At 36.6% G+C, this 19017-nt stretch overlaps 1 protein-coding gene and 1 long non-coding RNA gene across 9 annotated transcripts in view; one reads left to right on the top strand and one right to left on the bottom strand.

The window, feature by feature from the left end:
- Positions 1-19017, top strand: part of LOC148055894 (uncharacterized) — a 79965-nt gene that overhangs the window by 17460 nt on the left and 43488 nt on the right. For all 5 annotated transcript variants that reach the window (XR_015704481.1, XR_015704483.1, XR_015704484.1 and 2 more), the window contains one exon: positions 11038-11087. This is a non-coding gene — a long non-coding RNA (uncharacterized LOC148055894). The remainder of the gene's footprint in view (positions 1-11037; positions 11088-19017) is intronic.
- Positions 1-19017, bottom strand: part of LOC104010889 (uncharacterized) — a 106395-nt gene that overhangs the window by 72759 nt on the left and 14619 nt on the right. For all 4 annotated transcript variants that reach the window (XR_015704468.1, XR_015704467.1, XR_015704470.1 and 1 more), the window contains exon 7: positions 279-430. The gene's annotated coding sequence lies outside the window, so the exon portion shown is untranslated. The remainder of the gene's footprint in view (positions 1-278; positions 431-19017) is intronic.

Raw genomic sequence — 19017 nt, 5'->3', positions numbered from 1 at the left:
AATATCACTAACTAATTTCACTTTAGGGTTCCATTATCACAGCATAGATACTAGGTTTCATTTTTATTACTAACAGGCTTTACTTATCACAGTAAAAATAGGCTGTTAACCACAGAAAGTAAAATTCATCATCAAAGTTCTGGTTTTGTTTAGGAATCAGACTTCTTCAGATACTCTGTCAAATAATAAACTCTAGTTATCTATATGTGACTTAAAAGAAACTACATGTGTTTTGAATGCAGAATATTTCCCCGTAATATCTACAAAGCTATACATACCTGAAGAGCATGTGCTAGATAGAATTAGAAGCCAAGGAAAAAGGGTATTGACAATGCTGAAACCAGCTTCCTGCCCGGAGGATCAAGTAGTGTAAGCAGAGCAATAGTACTGCTTGCATGAACAGGCAAAATGCTTTCTCCTTATCGATGATCTGTAAACAGAAATTATACGTACATGAACTTTAAAATTGAAATATAGAAAGGCATACAAGATACAAGAATACATCTATTGACAAAGAAAGGATACCTGCATTTTTGATGATTTATCATGTGTTCAGACTATCCAATTTCATCTCCACATTCCGAATTTATTTGTCAAATTACTTCTTAATATTCCAAATTATTTATTGAGTGGAGCCAACAATTTTGAAAGAAGACAGATGTAAGAGCATTGTGATGACAGAAACTTTTTGCCTAATCTGTTCTAAATTGCCAGTGAGGAAGATGCTCCAGCATTGCCATATAGCCTGGTTCCAGTCTTAAATTGTCCTTGTACTTAGAAGGATTTTCCAAACATGTAGCCTGTTCTTCTTCGCTGTAAATTCAGGTAATTTTTTCTTGTCCTTCCACAACTGGGTACAAAAGACAATTGATGACCATCTTCTTCACAATAATCTTTAGATGTCAGATTATTTTCCCCAGTCTCCTCTTCTCTAGACTACACAAATACAATTCTTTCAAAATGTGCCTTTTAAATCTTGCTTTCCAAAAACCTTTTCACTCATGTGCTCTCCTATGGATTCATTTTTACCCGGACATCGAAATAATTTTCCTTTTCTAGATTTTATTTTAACACAGAGATACATCAAATTTATTCATTGACTTCTATTCTGGCTGTTTTGCATGAGCTTTCTTTGATTTTTCTCCATCTGTAAAACTAGGTAGCATCAATGTTACTTGGAATTTGTGGTACTCTAGAGCAGTAGGCCCCACAGACTCTTGAAACAGAATGCATCTGTCCATCTCTTCAGTAACTTTTTTTGAAATCAGTAATGACACTTAATTTTCCTTGAATAATTAACTTGTTCTTGGTTTTTTCCTTTTCTTCAAAGAACTGGATAAAACAGGGAATTTGTATGCCTTCTACTTAGTAATACTATAACTTTTATTTTTACGTTTAACAGCTAAAACAAGGATTACAATATTCTTAACAAATAAGCGGACAGATAGATGGATGGACAGGCAGGCATAAATCTAGTTTTCTTTGAGAATCAAGCACAATAGAAGGAAGATTTGACTCAAAGCCTGTACCTCTCTCTATTGTCTCAAAATAGATAATGTCTGCTGAAATGGAGGCAGAAGGATGGTGCTAGCTGAAGTACCCTATGGAGTCTCTTTTTGATGATTACACCACTATTAGTTCGTGGCAAAAGTATGTCACGTTCTGTATTGTTTTCAATGAGATTTGTCTGAATAAAGCAGAAATATTCTGGACCAAGAAAAGTAAAACAAAGGATGTAAGATAGTAAGAAGTGCTCTAAATGCTGCAGTGGCTGGTTGTCTTCACATTTATTTCCAGATGCTTGCCTCTAGAGAATCCAGTCTCTCTACTTTTTTCAACCAGAGGTAGTTTATCCCAGGAATCTCCAAATTATTTCGGTGGAAAGAAGAAGAACAAAAAAAAAAAGTTAAAAACTGGGCAGTGGTTTATGACGTCTAGCCCAGATTTTCTGCTTCTTTGCTCTACTTTACTTGCACAGACTATGCAACTATACCACAATCATATATGAAAGTTCTTCTAAGAAGTGGTTTCTATGGTTTGGTTTTGCTTTTTAATATTCATATAGTTTATTCATAGGGTACTTTCATAATGAATTCCTGAAATTTAGTAGTTGTTCTTTGTAATCTAGTTAATCTATCCAACTGCAAAACATCCAAATCCCATGATACCTAGGTGTGCTCTCAATATGCTAAATGCCAGCAGCCTTACACTCCTGCTCAGAGCCACTCATTCCCCATCTCTGGAAAAGCCTTTTTACAATTCCTCTTCCCTTCAGCCAAAATTCTGATGTAGTCACCTCCTCCTTGCCATACTCCAACGTAGCTTCCAGCAGCTCCTAAAAACTATGTCCCCCCACTTCCTCAGGAAACATAGAGAGACAAAGCCCCAACAAGTGGTTATTTAAGCAGGAGCGATGGGCACAGAATGTATTTGCAATGAAGAGAGAAGAAGTTTATGAACACCTCTCTAGCAGACAGTCGTACCTGTGCTACCTGCCATAACGTTTTTCAGAATCTCTTTTCATGAAGTCTTAAAATGACTTTTTTCTTCAAAACAGGAACTACCAGTTCCAGCAGTTCAGACATTAGGTTTAGAATATGCAATGTATTCAGAGAGAAGTGGACGACTTCAAATATTTTGTTTGGTTGTTTAATGTAATTTTCTAAAACTATGCTTGAGGGGATCATAGTATTAGAATTTTATATAATGCATTTGCATTTCAAAATTACAAGGTCATTATAAGAAAGAACACTTCTTTTTCAGCTAGGTATGTAATATATGCGACAGATTTGCTTTATGTTTTTCTCCATCTAGGTATATATAATTCTACTTTCTTCTATTTTTCATTGATGTTCTCTCGCTTTTTTAATGTAGCTTCTATTGTTTGCAAGAATATATTTCTATTACTTGCAAGAACATAACTCTACTGAAGCCAAAGCAAGGCAAAGGTACAGAATCGTACATTCATATTAGAGAAGTGATTTTTCCCAACATAGCTCCCTGCTGTGTGCACATACGGTTGATGGCAATACAATAAAGCCAGAGTAGCCAGTTAGTTCCTCCAGGAAAGTTGCCTGTGTTTCTGTAGGACTGCTTCTCCAAATAAATTATGCTACTTAATCTATAGGTAAATTTATTGCTGAGTAGTTGTTATGATGGTCTATTTGCTTCCCAGTGTTGCATTAAGAATCATTTCCTATTAAGAATTGTTTCCAAACACCTACCCCCAACCTTCCTTCTCAACTTCTGGCCATTTTCCTTTGATCTATAGCATCCTAAAATTTTGCCCAATTGATTTATTTCAATTATGTCCTTTATACACTGACTAAATTTAACATTAGTCAGTATTGTATATATAAAAATTTTAATCACCCAAAATCACTTTGCTTGGGGATTACATACATTTAGTAAATTTAGCATGTTTCTCATGAGAGTGGTTACCTTGTTTTGCATTTATCTATTTTCTTTTAAACTACCTGTGACACCATACCAAAATGCCTTGAGCATTATAGGTGTGGTTATAACAGCACTATACAGAACAGATCTAGTAGCTCCTTAATTTTATATTTTCACATGTAACATACAAACAAAAATAGTGACAGCTTTCTTCACATAAACCCAATGGCGTTGTGATACCTTTCTTGAGTTTACCACACATTAGACAGATATTTCAAGCATTGATTTTGCAAAGTAGGAAGTAGAGATCCTCAGCACTCACCAGAGGAGCTGACCCCCTTTCAGAATCTGCATGTAGTTTTTATTTGAGGAGTTTATTTCCTCTCTTTACCTCTGAGTAACTTAAAAGACGATAATCAACTAACGCATTATGTTCCAACATTTTCTGACTTGCCACATTTTCCCTTCCCTTTTTATTTTCTGTCTTCAGACTTAAGCAGTTAATCCCAGGTCACAAAGTCATCTATGAATCTAATTTTATTTCCTCTTTTTGTGCATCCTGCACATAGTTTTCTACAACCTGTAAAATTAGAAATGATCATGAAAATAACCGGTAGACTCACTAGGTCAAAATATGACCTGGAACCTAATAGTAATTACATCACATACTGTAAAACTGTCCAAGAAATACAGCGATTGTTAATCCCAACATATGACTGCATATCCCTTTTTGAAATCTGTATAAATATTCAGTAAAGCACTTATCCCGTCATGTGCATGATCAGGTCACTATTTCATATTGAAGTGTGCCCACTTCAGCATCAGGTCCTTCTCAAAAGTCTCAGAATAAAACACCGTAAGCAAATGCATTATATTTCAGGCTTTTATCCTACAAGGAGGTCCACATAGGTTGGACCCAAACTGCATTTTAGCAATGAACTAAATCTATTTACCCAAATGGTCATGTACTGACTTTTTATTGTAACCTTGCTGATTTTGAAAAGAACATTCACTCATCTAACTGGCTTTCCAGTTTCCATTTAAAAACACTTCCACATCAGAGAAGTACTGTTTTGCTTTTTATTGCCCTCTTCTGACTGTCTTAATCTACCGATTTTTCAGATTTTCTATGCTTTCTTTCCTTTTTATTAAGTCACACATTACATCCAAATTTATACATTCATTGACATTTCTGTTCAAGAAACAGTAGTCTGAAAGATACCTATAGATTATTGGGTTTCATGCCATTGTGATTTTAATTTACAGCAGGCTAGTACAGTTGTAATTATTGCCAACTGGATGTTGTTCATAAGGTTACATCTGCTTTACTGAGCTAAACAGGGCCCAGGCACATGGTTAAGCTCTACTATGTGATAATCCAAGCCGTTTAACTGTTAGCATGCTCGTTGGTATGCTTTCGGCTCAGGCCAACGAGCACTCACGTAAGACACAGCAAGATTTGGGGAGCAGCATGGGTTAGGGACCGTTCTTAGTGGGCAGTATGAACGAGGCCACTCTGCTTCAGGAGAGCAGATGGGTTAGCCATGTGAATGTGAACTGTAATTCGCTACCAACTCTTGACTGGGCTGTGGCCCATTTTGTTTTCTAGTACAGATGTCCTCTAAGAAACTAAATGCCCCTGAAAATTGGTAGAGAGTAGGTATACCTTCTTATGCTCCCATTACCAAACCTGCACAAAGGATGAGAGCTGTTGGCATGGGAGAGGGATACACCAGTGTTAGGCTGACCGTGACTTCCCCACGGCAGGAGATTTTTCAACCTGTGAGCAGGAATGGGTCTTGGCTACCTTGTGCTACCTCCAGTGGGCGGAACAGGGATACAGAATCTAGACACCCCTTCATATTTTCAGATACTTTTGTACATTTTCAATTACCATTTTTGTTTGTTGTCTCTTCAACTATTGTTTCAAATAAATGATCTGATTTGTAGACAGTGGTCTCAGATTTCCTTTTATTCAGTGTTACTCTACTGGAAACAAAGAGAAAAATTAAAAGTTGAAGAAATTTGAAAAAAATCTGTTTTCTAGTGTTTCTTTAAAAGTTTCATATATTTTCAGATTATATTAGCAAAACTATACTAAGCAGCTAATTAGGCTTTCTCAGATAGCATCACATGGTCTGAGCTTTCTTTCTCTTTTATTTTATCTTTGCATGATGGCAAGCTTAAAGTTCCCATTTCCAGTTCTGTTTTCTTTTCTCCTACTTTATACTTCACTAAACATTTATTTACAGTGGAATCTTGCTCTTATTCTATTGCAATGTTATTGCTGAATTAGCTTTCTGCTATTCCTCTTCAAACTCTTTACATTTCTGCCTGTGATTTTCACAATATGTTTACCCTTTTTCTGGTCTGTTTATTAAACCAGAAGTATTGTACATTCATAAGGTCTTCATTTTAGATCTAGTGTCTTTTTTTTTTTTTTTTCTGATCACTATCAGATCCAGGACTGAATTAACTCTCATGACTTCTTCCAGTTGTCTTAAGTACTATATAAAAATATCCTCCTGTAGCCTATTTTGAAACATTTCCTGCATGTAACTCGAATTCCTCTTTTACACCTTCTCACACATTTAATTTCATATACATAGCAATATATGTATGTATAATATACATATATTATAATGTGTGTGTATATATATATATCATAATTGTAGAGATCCTCATAATGCTAGAAGAAGTCAAATGAAACAAACCTTCAACACAATCTTCATGGATTTTGCATCTTCCATTTTCATTTGTGAAATTATTTCTGTGTCTGCCAGCCATGTGAATTGCAGGATCTGCAAGCAGGGTGATTGTTTTATAAATTATGCTTCCCTCACCTTATCTTCCTTATATAGCAACAGATAGTTATATTCTATTTATGTCTCAGCCAGACTTGTTTGTAATGCGATCAAAGAACATTTCATGGAATTTGTAGTGGTACTGCACCTCTCAAGACCACATGTACCTAAGCTGTGTTTCTGAACACAAAGACCTAATTTTTCATGATTATTTCCTGCAGGACTTTATAGATGAAGTATGTTTTCACATCTTAATGTAGCAATATTCACTCAACTTTATTCTACTCTTGCAAGTGTTTCCCTATGGCTACACTTACTCATTTGCTGAAAAATCTTTCCTGTTTTGTTAGTATTTCCAGCTATGCTTTCCTCACTATTCTTCATATATTAAAAAGATAGACATTTGGTTGTTTTAACTGAGACATTATCACCAAAAAACTGCAAATAAAAAAATACATAAATTTGAGCATAAAAATAATTTTATCTTCAAACAACAACTCTAAATTTTAGATTAGTAGTACTACTAAACAAGCGGTAGTTTTGTAACTTAACAAGCAATATCAATACAGTACTCTCAAAACCAAAGTCATTTTCTAAAACTATGGTAATTCAAGTCAGTTTGATGTATTTCCTTCTAACAGTAATATGCCATTGTTAAAATTGTATTATTTCTCATGATGAGTAAGACCTTATTCCATAACTACTCTACTGTAAAATGAATACAAGTATTAAGTAAGGGACTATTTCAGGATCTGTATTGTATTATATAGTTAATAGAAAGGACAAATCTTCAGTAAGCAGTGGTGACTTAACTTTATGCATGCCAATTTATACCATTTGAGGATATACCCCAGAAAACCCTAACAGGTTTTACAGAGTTTTTAATATTCTTTCTTTTTCTATGGATGATTTTCATATGGTTCATTTTTACAAAATTAGTTGCAGCTGATTCATTCTAACAAAAAACTCACTGCTCCTACTGTACAACACAAAAACACATCATCAGTGTAACTGTTTTAGAGATTCCAAATTTCCGCTGCTTTCTAATCCTTGTCCGTAATGTCATCCTCATGCTCAATAAATGAATATGGCAAAGAAGGTACTTTTTTTAATGGGCTCAAAATTATGCAAAGTCCTGCTTATAACTACACCAGTCAAAAACTTTTACGCACCATAAATGACATTCTCAGCCACACCTCCAATCATTTTCTAGTAAGTTCCTATTATTACTGTTATTGCAAATTACTGTAAGTATCAGAAGAGGCTTCAGACTGTTACACATCTAAACTGAAAAGTTCTGAACTTCACTATTTATGTTTTATCATGTATTTGGCATTCCTTTTATTGCAATCCAAAGAATTCAGATTACCTAAAGAACATTTAGTATAGATAATAAAAGGTATGTAGGTATCTAACTCTCAGAAAACATTAACTTTTATTTAATATTTCTGCTACAACAAAGCATGATTTGCAAAAATTCTCCTGATTTTATGGATGTACATCTTTTAGTTGTCTTTTTTTTTTTTAAACTTTAACTGCTTATATTACTATCAATACAAAGCGCTCTTTCCATTAGCATTTCTCTTTGCAAATAAAATCTGAAAACTTCTGCCATACAATTTATGAATGCAGCATGTTTGCTTTCATTCAGATGCTCTTTCTAAGTTAGCATCCCTACATTGAACAAGTACCGTAAGTCTATATTTTTACAGGAATGTTTATCTCTGTCCATAATTATTATTCCATTGATGTAGGAGGCAAGGTACTTTGATCCTATGAAGGCACATGTGTCATAAAAAAATTAAAATGCTGTCATTGAATTGTCAAGTTTCTTATCTGGTTTACTGAAAGTCCTAAAACAGCAGATTCATCCAGTGTTTAGAAGTAAATATATTCCTGAATATATATGATCATGCTTAAGGCAATATTTTAGGCAAATGGATGCATACATGAGAGAAAAATGGATCAGTATTGAGGAGAGTCCAGTGCAGAAAGGAACAGGAAACTTAGGTTAACAAAAGGAACAAAAAAAGGGAGAAGACAGAGAACTCAAGAGGAGAGATATCAAACAGTTATAAATGAAGATAATATTACCATAGGGAGAAAGAAAATAATTTCACCTTTTAATAAGTCAGACTTTACCAGTACACAGCTTTTAAAATCTATCCCACCTTTTGCAAGTGAGCCATGTAGGACTCAATTTTTAAAATAAAGACTAATGCTATATTTTGTTAAATTTATATGTCTTTAATATGGATTTTATATTCTTCACATATGATTTTACATTTCTACAAACATCTTTAAATTACAAGTACATTAGGAAACCAGCACATTTTATATGAAGGAAGAACAATACTTCTTGACTGTTCAAAACCATAAAAATTAAGGAGTGCCATTTTCTTCTTTTTCTATGTCTTCACTACAGTACTATCTCTCACAGAAAATACTAGTTTCAGCATCAAAGGAAAGGGTCAGCAATCTTCCACATCAGAAGTTAGGGCAATACTCTCAACATGGAAAGTAGGATGGTCAGAGAGGTAGCAAGTGAAAAGCTTCAGAAGAGCTGCTAGCTAAAAAGAGTCAGGAAAAAGAAAAAAAAACAGGAAAAGATAAGATAACAAGATCGAAAAGGACAGGAAAAAACAAAACACACAGGAAATAGCAACAGTAACAATTGTGCTTATTCATTTTAGAAAGAGTACAAGAACAACACTGACAGAAAAGGTGAGGAATAAGGCAGCCATTCTTAAAAAGAAAGAGAACTACAGAAAAGCCCTAGTATGGTATGAAATGCTCAGTTATTCCTCTCTTAAGGTGACAGGCCACTCACGTAACTTTTAGTTTGAGCTAGTCAGTTCAAAGCAGGATTCCTGTGAAGTCAGTAGACTGAAATGGGCACCTCCAGAGGGCGATTCATCCCATCCTAAGGTCTGAATCTTAGACTCTGAATCACATATTTGAAATTTAATTAATTTTGTGAAGTTCACTAGGTATTTGTGACCCTAGCAGCATATCTTTAAGCTGAATACTTATGGATAACAACATATGGATTAAAATAATATGAGAAACAGCTATTTTCAACTTCCTTTACTCTGAACAAAGAAAATTTACTAATGACTTTCATCTGCACAGAACATGTAATAGGTTTGTGCTGCATAATATTTTTTTATTACTGAACATTATTCGTGTTCACCATACTGAGCACGAAAGCGAAGTCTGACCCACATAAAAGAAAGTTTGCTTTTCTATTAGGACTAATTATGTACTACTGGGGCTCTAAGTTTATCTGCTGTAAGTAAAAATCAAAGCTTGACATCACTGGGATTCTGTATTCCCAACATTAAGACCTGATTCAGGAAATATGACATTTAACTGGTAGTTAAAATGGCACTGCTGATATTTCAGTAATTTGTTACTAAATACAGTAAATACTGTTGCGAAAAAATGCTGAAATCCTATGTCATGGTCATGGATACTTACATTATAATGGTATTTTAAATGAACTATAATTAAATGCAAGAGTCACGGGTGAAGGGCTGGTTTTAAAGTTGGTATATAGCCCAGTCTCTGTGCAGAAAGCTTCAGCGTGGGGCAGGTCTGCGGGGACAACCTCTTCATACCACCTTCACCAGCTTGCCAGCCCAGACACAAAACCAAGGTTCTGCTCTTACACAACCGCAGTACCGAAGCATAAATAACCAAAGAAGAGGATGGGAAAGGGAGCTTTCCTCCTGGGCACTGATCAGGGGGCTGGAATATACACCAAAGAGACAGTTCTGCACTTTCTTTTTAGTACGGAAAGTCTGAGAGACATAGTCCTGGGACTGTGCAACTCATACCTCATTGGAGACCTATGCATACAATGGTCTCCCATTAGTGACTACTGCAGAACACGGTCATCCTGATACTGCCTATTACATGAGGACAACAGAGTTGTCAGTTACAATGCAGTTAAAAAGACATCTTTAAAATCTAAATATTGGTGCACTTGAAATGTGATTTTGCACTGAAGAATTTATACAATCTAAACAATTCTAGAGTCATGTAACATAAAATAGTGTAACACTAATGCAAAACAACATAACGGTAAGGGCTATTTATAAAATACAGCATGAAGTTTCTTATTTAGAATTTCTAAAAGTTGTACCTGCATTTAATTTCACCTTCCTTTTAGAACGAACATAAAGAGTACAGCTATGTCAGTTTTTCAGTATTTGTATTTTCACTGGGCGCCCTTAAAAACTGCTGCCCAGTGATGCAGACACTGCACAGGAAAGGGAACCCTATCACACAGCAATTTATAGCGCAATTCTTATGCAGACCTCTCTCTCTCTATCAGCAGAAATTAATACACTACCTTCCAAAAAAGCAGATGTTACCACTCCAGAATTATTTGTGAATTGGCACCATGAGGCCTCTCACGGCTCCCCCCATTTTCACTCTTTCTGTCCCCAGTCAGCAATGGGGCAGTTTTAGAGGGGATGCTACTCTGCTGTACATCAGCTCAGGGCTCAGTTACACTAAAGCGTTGCTCAGGTGGACAGTTAAGGCGTTTTATACATACCAGCAAGTGAATATAAGAAAATGGGAGGTCCCTATCTCTGTATTTAAAAATAAACAAATTTTTAGCATGGTAATTCATGAAGACCAGTTATAGTCGCTATATAAATATTAGTTAATTGCTCAGTTTAAAAAGTACATAATTTCCCTAAACATTTACTCCGCTCTAATACCATATATACTTATGGGAATCATGCAGTAACTAAGCACATAAATGAACAAATTACTGAATTAAACTTTTTTTGCCAATTTCCTAATTTATTTTATTTTATTACAGCGTATGGATGAAATCCAGACACTGATGTCTAACCTGTAATGAAAGCCAATGTAAGTAATCCATTGTTCTACAGATACATTTGGTTATGAATTAATTGACTTTGCCTAGTCGTGTTGAATAACGATTAATTACCAGTTTCAATTTTCAATTTCAGCATCAATACAATTAGGTTTTGCATACAAATTTTGCCACTCCTAAGTGTTATTGCCTGCCCACCTGCCTGTGCCCTGCCCCAAATGCTAGTGACTGGAACTAACACAGAAATGTATATAAAAAACTGGTTTTGATTTTTTGATGTCTAATAGTGGGTTTTTTAAGAGCTAACTTAGGAAGACAAAACATTGGGGCAGTCATCATTTTCTAGGAGGATAATGCATTTTGTGATTCAGGTTGGCTCTGAAAGTCAATTTAAAGCCTTCCTTAGAAGTAACTGTGCTAAAGCAAAAATGCACAGAGAGTAAAGTATAGCTCAGCACAGCAGTTAGTCAGAAAGCTGAAGCCTCAATCTGTTTTCTATGCAAGCACAAAGCATAACATGCCTGAGCACTAAATACAAAATATTAGTGTAAATACTTACCTGACTCCTCCCTTTTCACCCTATTATTTCTCCTATGCTCATTACATTGTTTTTCATCCTTCCCTTCCTTCTGTAACGGAAAATAATTTCCTCCTCTCCATTTCAGTTTCTTCCTTTCGCATTTGCTTTTTCCTACTCACCTGCACAATTTCTGAAATTCCAAAATTTAAAAGGGCTATGGATCCAGTCCTGGGGTTAAATACCAAGTCCTGAAAGCTTTTAGCATGGCTGAAGATCAATGACTTAAAATTTAAGTGTTTGTGTTCTCTCATTTCCAATAAAGATATAAAATCACCAGAATAAAGTTTAGCAATGAAAATCTATTTAGATAACTGTAGTCTTAGAATGAGATCATCATTCTGTGAAGAGCTCTGCTCATACAGCAAAACATAACAACGATTTTTACCGATTTGGAATTATATTATTACCTCTGATACCTTATTTTTATGCTTAGCTGTTATGAGAAGCACATGTCCACTTCTCTCCTTCAGTAGCCATTTTAAATGATGCACACTGAATGCTTCAACAAATGAAATGATTCATGTCTTTAAATACTTTGTAACCAGCTTATGATATTTAGAATGAGATAAAAATAGCTGGAGTTAAGACTAGCATATTGTACACAAACGTAAATATTTTTCTCCTGTAGCAATTCATAAACATTTATTACCTGTATCCATGACACACATTTTTAGATGCCAGCTCTTCTGAACACGAAATCCATCTTTACAAGATTTTTTTCAAGTAACTTAACAGCCATTATATCAAATGTTGTTTCACACATAGTATCAACATTTGATGTTTCACTGACTTGATAACAGAAAGTCAGCTCAGTATAAGTTACTTTGTAGAGGATAGGGCCAAAACTTCAAGGTGTTAGCTCTCAGTAATCATGAACTCCTGCAGTCTTTAAAGATAAAACGACATATGACAAGCAACAAGAGTAGAGCCAATTTTTAGGGACCAATGTTGACTAATTAGAAGACTGATCTCTATATCCACTATAAAAGCTGCCCAAGAAGGAAACACCAAAATAGTTTTCCATTAAAATGTACCTTCTAACAAAAAAAAAAAAAAGTATGCTTTATTTTCTTATTGTTAGAGTGATCTTGCTACCTAACCTATTTGTATTGTCAGGAGCTGAAAGGCTTATTAATTAATTACTGAATTTGAAACTTTTACAGCAATCATGGTTCTGGGCTAGCTTAGTTTAGTCAGAGACATAAGTATGCAATCATATATTAAGAAGGAAAACTGTTAAATAAAAGCTTAAGACTTATGAAAAGATCTGTGCCAAAAAAACCCTGCATTTATAAAAACCCTTGCATTTAGGGACATGCCCTAAGACATCGGCTTTCAATCCTTCTGCAGACTCTTTAGTCTTCATGAACAACTTTTAAGGGAACTGCAAAATAATAATGAAGAAAAGCAACCATCCTATCAGTAAGATTTAACTTATCACCAGTAGGTGCGATCATCCACTGGAATAATTAATTTATTTATTTTTAGGAAGGTCATAGATCACAGAAAAATGCAAACCAAAGGGACCAGGCTTTAGAAATCTGAGATTTTTTCTGCTGTTTAGTAAGACAAACGTTATCTAAAAAATCGTAATTCATCATGTGGAAAAAAATCATCATATTCTAATGAGTACTACATGAAGAGGGGGAAAAGAACAAAATAATTCATCTATGATAAGGAGATTTCAAATGATGGGACATGTCCCACTTGGAGAAGGTGCAAACTGTATGTTGGAAAGGAGAGGCATGATACTATTTTGCACCCAGCACTTCCACAGCATGTCATTTGAGTCCCCTTTTACTCAGCACTGGTGAGGCCGCACCTCAAATACTGCGTTCAGTTTTGGGCCCCTCACTACAAGAAGGACATCGAGGTGCTGGAGCGTGTCCAGAGAAGGGCAATGAAGTTGGTGAAGGGTCTAGAGCACAAGTCTTATGAGGAGCGGCTGAGGGAACTAGGGCTGTTCAGCCTGGAGAAGAGGAGGCTGAGGGCAGACCTTATTGCTCTCTACAACTACCTGAAAGGAGGTTGTAGCGAGATGGGGGTCGGTCTCTTCTCCCTAGTAACAAGTAATGGGACAAGAGGAAATGGTCTCAAGTTGCACCAGGGCAGATCTAGGTTGGATATTAGGAAAAATTTCTTCATGAAAAGGGTTGTAAAACACTGGAACAGGCTGCCCAGGGAAGTGGTTGAGTCCCCATCCCTGGAGGTATTTAAAGACAGGTAGATGTGGAACTTAGGGACATGGTTTAATGGTGGACTTGGTAGTGTTAGGTGTACGGTTGGACTCGATGATCTTAAGGCTCTTTTCCAACCTAAATGATTCTGATTCTATTTTATGATTCATTTGTCTGTCCGTACCTGCAGTGCAGAACCCCATAGGCAGGAGGCAGAAGAAAGTATAGTGGGACGGAAGAGAAGCTTTAGATGGGTGGGTTTTGTGGGACCATTTGTACCTTTGCGCGTAACTGTTCCTGGAGTAAGCAAGAAGGCAGGTTTTCCACTTAAAAGGCTCATGTGCAGGAACTAGAGAAGAAGCTGTGGGTCCAGAAGACACAGGGAAGGGCGTAGCTAGGGCAAGTGTGGAGTGAGCTAGATTCAGACAGAGAGCTGTAGCCATGTTCTGTGGTAAAGTGACTTCCAACTGACCCAAATATATTTATCCAGCTGGAGAGATCATCTCAAACTCTTACAGAAACCCTGTTCTGACCCCTGTTCCCAATTCTTCGTTCACATACACGCATCCCCAGTCCTACCCATCACTGCTTCTGTACCCATACGCCTTCCCTAGGCTCATGAATCCCTCTCTCCCGTCACTCACAGATGACACCAGGAAATAACTGTTTTCCGCACTACAGCAGAAGTCACTCTCTCCTCCCTTACATGTCCCTGTCTGATACAAGGCAAAGGTTCCCCTCGATCTCATATTCAGCTAGTAGCTTAAGCCTGAAGAAAGACAACTTCAGAATCATAGAAGTTACCAACAGGTATTTAGCAAGATAATATAAAAACATTCACAAACCCCCTCATTTTCCATATATGTATCAAAACACACAAGAAATATGGAACAGAAAAAGGTTACACAGAGCATGCTCGCCTACCAAGTTTCTTTAGTTCCTTTTAAAACACTATTGTCAATAACGTTTGTTTCCAGTATTTTGTCTAAACTTTATAAAATACCCTACAGTAATTTTAGATTAGACAACCAATTTCTTCAGGATAAACATATTTATACCATTTGAATAAGACTTATAATTTGGTATTTCTCAAATTCAACACCACCATAATTCCTAGCATAAAGATGCGCAGTATGTTGGAAAAGACATCATCTCTACAAATTACTTATGGATGTGCTTGTATGGTACTCAGGACAATGGGAAGTAATCTATGTCAAGGGCAACTAAAAGCACTGATAATACAAATAGTTTATGATTCTGGAAAATTTTCAGTAGGAAAAAAAAAGTAATGAGAGACCTGATATGAGGACAAAGAAGATTTTTACAATGTAAAATTACCATTTGGGGGGCTGACATAAATTAAAAGAAGTTGGTCAAATAGGATTGGGGTTTTATTAAAATTAATAAACAGATATTGTAATAAGACATGCTAATACTTGTAAGGAAAGTTTACATCTGTTAATAATGACAGAATAGAAAATTTTACAATCTGTTTTTCTGGCAATGAAAAACCAGGTATTAATTCAAAGAGATGGATATACACTTTTTAATCTGGTGGAGTTGACAAGCTTAATCTTTGTCTGACGAGGACCCAAGACTTGAAAAACTATACTCACTTCTCAGAAAACTAAATCTGCTAGTCATGAGTATATATTAAAAGCAGGGGTAGCAAAGACTTTCAGTGATACTCAAGGACAACGGAATGATTAAGACCCCCACAATTCTGTTACTGGGGAGGCTGTGGGGGACAGACAGAAGGGTTAATGCTACCAGACTGCTCTTCGTGGCTCCTTTCTGGGAACCTCTCCATGTTGCTTCTGGTGGGGAGGCATGCAACCTATCTAAAGCTGAGAAAGTGGGGAGTGCTCTCTACCTTTTCATATACTCCAGAACAGTGGTTCCTATATTTTTGGAACAACAGATCATTATCAGCCCTTAACATTTTTCAAAAAACACCACACACCCATCTGATCAAGCTTTTAATTGGAAAGAGTATTTAAAACACTGTTAACTATGGTTTAGCCAAACAGCTGTTCAACTTACCATAGCCTTGTAGGGGGTTGTGTGGACCACAGCTTGGAAACCGTTCCAGCTGTTTCAAAGGTACAATGATGTCTTCTACTCCATCCCTCCCTCCAGACCTTCTGGTTGCTATGTGAAACATTTCTCCTTCTTTATCTGATTTCCCCTGGGATTAATTTTAGGGCCTGCTACTGCTTTTAGCTTTCTGCAGTAGAGGCAAACTGGCATTCTCCATTGCCCACAGGTTTGCAAACAACAGAAGTAAAACTGATCTGCCCATCCATAATATTGCTACTGCCAGATAAAGGAACAAACAAAAGCAGAGGATAAAAAAATATCTGCAGATTTAGTAAAATGAGACCAGGTTACATTTGATTCATGTTTGAAAATTTATCAATGAGGACTACAAACTTCTCTGTTTCAAATACTATTTTGCCACTTCTTGCTAGCAACAACTCCCTCCAGAATGACTTTAGCAAATTAGCAGGAGCTGCTAAAAATCCATGCGAACACCAGTAAGATGGCTTGAGAGCCCTGGCTTCTCACAGCAGCAAGATACTACCTATCAGTTTAACGGTGATATTCCACCCCTGTGACAGGCAGGAACTCCAGGATCAGAACCTGTACTTTAAGCTTGTCAGGGCTATGAAACCCTGAGAAACAGGGAGGAAGAATCTTCTCTTCAACTTGCAGCCCCTGCTGTGGTTAGGAAGAACAGCTACAAGCCCCTGCCTTCCCGAGCGGCAGGACTGGTCACAGCCTGCTGAGCTCACAGCTTACGGGGTGACGGCTGCTGTAATCCAGCAGCCACTGCCTCTCTCGGCTGATAGATATGGCTGAACAGCGGGGTCAACGTATCTGGCCTGTGTGACAGCCATGGCTCCCGGATCACCACAGGTCCTGCTGTGAGATCCTTCTGCAACTCTTCAGGGTCAACATTAGGTCTGACTCCAACTGAATATTTTCCTTTTATCATCTGCAGTCTTCATCACTGCACTTTTTCAGACCATTTAGGAACAGGTGGACCAGCAAAGGTGACAGTACAAATCTTTGTGAGGTGGCATTGTTAAAACTGCCCATTAGTTGCTATACTGTTCCTTTTCTTGTAACCCTTTACTAATCTACAAAGAATTCTAAGTAACTCAGTACTTCATTTTGTTAACAGTCTTTGGTTACAGAGCTTTTTTAAAACTTTTGGGTCACCCTTTCCTGTGTATCTGTTGACTCCTTCAAATAACTAGCAAAGCTCTAAGACAAAACTACCTTGTACAAAAGCCAAGGTGATGGTTGCCTATTACACCTGTCCATGTTCCTATTAATTATATTCTTTATCACATTCACTGGCATTTTGTCTGTCATGGTAGTCAGACTTATTAGTCCATTAGTCCACGATCATCCCTAGAGCCCTTTTTAAAACTCGTGTCACATTTGTTACTCTCCATTCCTCTGTTATCAAGGCTAATTTAAGTGATAGATTATACAACACAGTTCATGGCTCACCAATTTCATTTATGAATTTCTCTAGGACTACTGAATGAACAACATGCTATCTGGAAATCTGTTTATGTTTATTCAATTAATTTGTTACAAAATCTTTTACTGATATTTCAAATCTGAAATATTCCCTATAAAGAACAACTTTTATGTGGGGATGTCCTTAATGGCCCTGTAATAAAACTTGCCAATGCAAAATGTTCATTTGTTTCTTTCTGTGATGGCTTTGTCTTTAAATATTTTCTTTATCCGCAATTATCTATTGAACTCACCTCCCTATTAGCAAAATTTACACTTGAAAAAAAAAAAAAGGGTTTTGGTTTTTAGGATTTTAGCCTGTTGCATTCAAAATCTTTTTTTTCTGCCTTATAATAGATCTACATTTAACTTGCCAGAACTGTGCTCTTTTCTGCTTTGCTTGCTTGGATTTCACTTTTTGAAAACCTCCATTTATTTCTAGCAACTTCCTTTACTGTTCAGTTGTGTTGGACAATTCTTATTCAATTGAGTTAGAGTCAGAAAGCGAAGTCCTCATGTCTCCTTTAATATTTATTTAAACTGTATTTTCATTTCTATGCAATTCTTTTTTAAACAATACTGGACTTTTTTTATTTTAATCTTTTTCTCTCTTACAAGAATGAGAAACTTGAGTATGACGTGAGAGAGCGCTACTGAACCGTTCTTCTATAGTCACTTCTTGTGTGCTAATCTAGACTAAATCAAGGGCTGTCCCCCCTCTTATGGATTCTCTAGCTGGTTTGCTCAAAAAGTAGTACTTGATGATACTTAAAAATACAGGCTGTGCATGATGGCCTAATGTGGCCTAATGTTAAGTTTATCCAGTCTATATATAGATAACTGAGAACTCTTGTTATGATCAAGCTTTCGCGTTGTACAGCCTCTCCAGTCTCCCACAGTCACTGTCTCCATCCCATCAACTAGCCCAGAGCTCTTACTAGACTTTTCCTATTCAGACATAGAACCATTTGTAATTATGGTTTGTGGTTTATTCTGATAAAATTAACTTATTTGACTATATTTTCTTTGGTATATGCAGTGTCGTGTGTCTGCATAGTCCAATCTACCATCTCTGTATCAGCTAGACACTAAACATTCTACCATCTGTCTCTAATCTATACACTGACATTTCAGCGCCCCTTTGAAAGAAAGAAAAGGGATACATGCAGACCCACTTCCAGCAAGAGGGTGACATACCTGGGGAATTCCTGAAGGAATTCATGCTTACCACTCTTCTGAAGAATCATTACCTTCAAGGCACAAAGGAAACGGAGCACTACGAGATAGCAATATGTACCAAGATACCAAATCAAAACTAGTGTAGGTCCCTTCTCAACAGAGATCAGATGGCATTTGAAAAAGGACTGACAAACAGCATGGCTGGAGCAACTGCCTGTAGTTATTCAAGATTTCTGTACCAAGAGATGCTGTGTCAGGAAGGGAATGCACTAAGGAGCGGAAGGGCACTATGGAAGTATAAAAAGTCCTTTAACCTCTTGCACACACTGCAGAACTTTTTAATATTTGCATTTACTTTCTTCTATGAGAAGGGAGAGTCTGTTCTTACTGCTGTGGAGAAGAGAAGAGAGGGATGCTTTGAGGACACAATGCCAGGGGCTATTGACTTGGGTTTGACAGTTGAGAAGGCCTCTGGGGCTAGCATTTTATCTG

This window comes from Nipponia nippon, unplaced genomic scaffold (assembly GCF_047370975.1).
Source record: "Nipponia nippon isolate SJK-2023a ecotype South Korea unplaced genomic scaffold, ASM4737097v1 scaffold_2, whole genome shotgun sequence".
Lineage (NCBI taxonomy): Eukaryota > Metazoa > Chordata > Aves > Pelecaniformes > Threskiornithidae > Nipponia > Nipponia nippon.
This window is presented reverse-complemented; position numbering and strand designations above follow the sequence as displayed.